Below are 682 nucleotides of genomic sequence, written 5' to 3' on the forward strand. Positions count from 1 at the left end.
AGGAATTGGAGGAGGAGGATGAGGAATAGGATGAGGATAGGATTAGGAGGAGGATAGGACGAGGATAGGATGAGGGTGAGGACGAAAATGGGATGAGGAAGAGGATGAGGACGAAGATGGGATAAGGATGAGGACAGGATGACGATGAGGATGGATGAGGGTGAGGACGAAGATGTGGATGAGGAAGAGGAAGAGTATAGGATGGGGATGAGGAAGAGGAAGAGTATAGGATGAGGATGAGGAAGAGGATAGGATGAGGATGAGGATAGGATGAGGAGGAGGAGGAGGATGAGGATGACGATAGGATGAGGATGAGGAGGAGGATAGGATGAAGATGAGGAGGAGGATGAGGATGAGGAAGAGGATAGGATGAGGATGAGGATAGGATGAGGAGGAGGAGGAGGATGAGGATGACGATAGGATGAGGATGAGGAGGAGGATAGGATGAAGGTGAGGACGAGGATAAGATGAGGAATTAGAGGAGGAGGATGAGGATGAGGATGAGGAGGAGGGTAGGATGAGGGTGAGGACGAAGATGGGATGAAGAAGAGGATGAGGTCACAGATGGGATGAGGATGAGAATAGGATGAGGATGAGGATGGATGAGGGTGAGGTCAAAGATTAGGATGAGGATGAGGATGACGATGAGGATGAGGATGACGATGAGGAAGAGTATAGGATG

The sequence above is a fragment of the Lupinus angustifolius genome, chromosome LG03 (assembly GCF_001865875.1).
Source record: "Lupinus angustifolius cultivar Tanjil chromosome LG03, LupAngTanjil_v1.0, whole genome shotgun sequence".
Classification (NCBI taxonomy): Eukaryota; Viridiplantae; Streptophyta; class Magnoliopsida; order Fabales; family Fabaceae; genus Lupinus; species Lupinus angustifolius.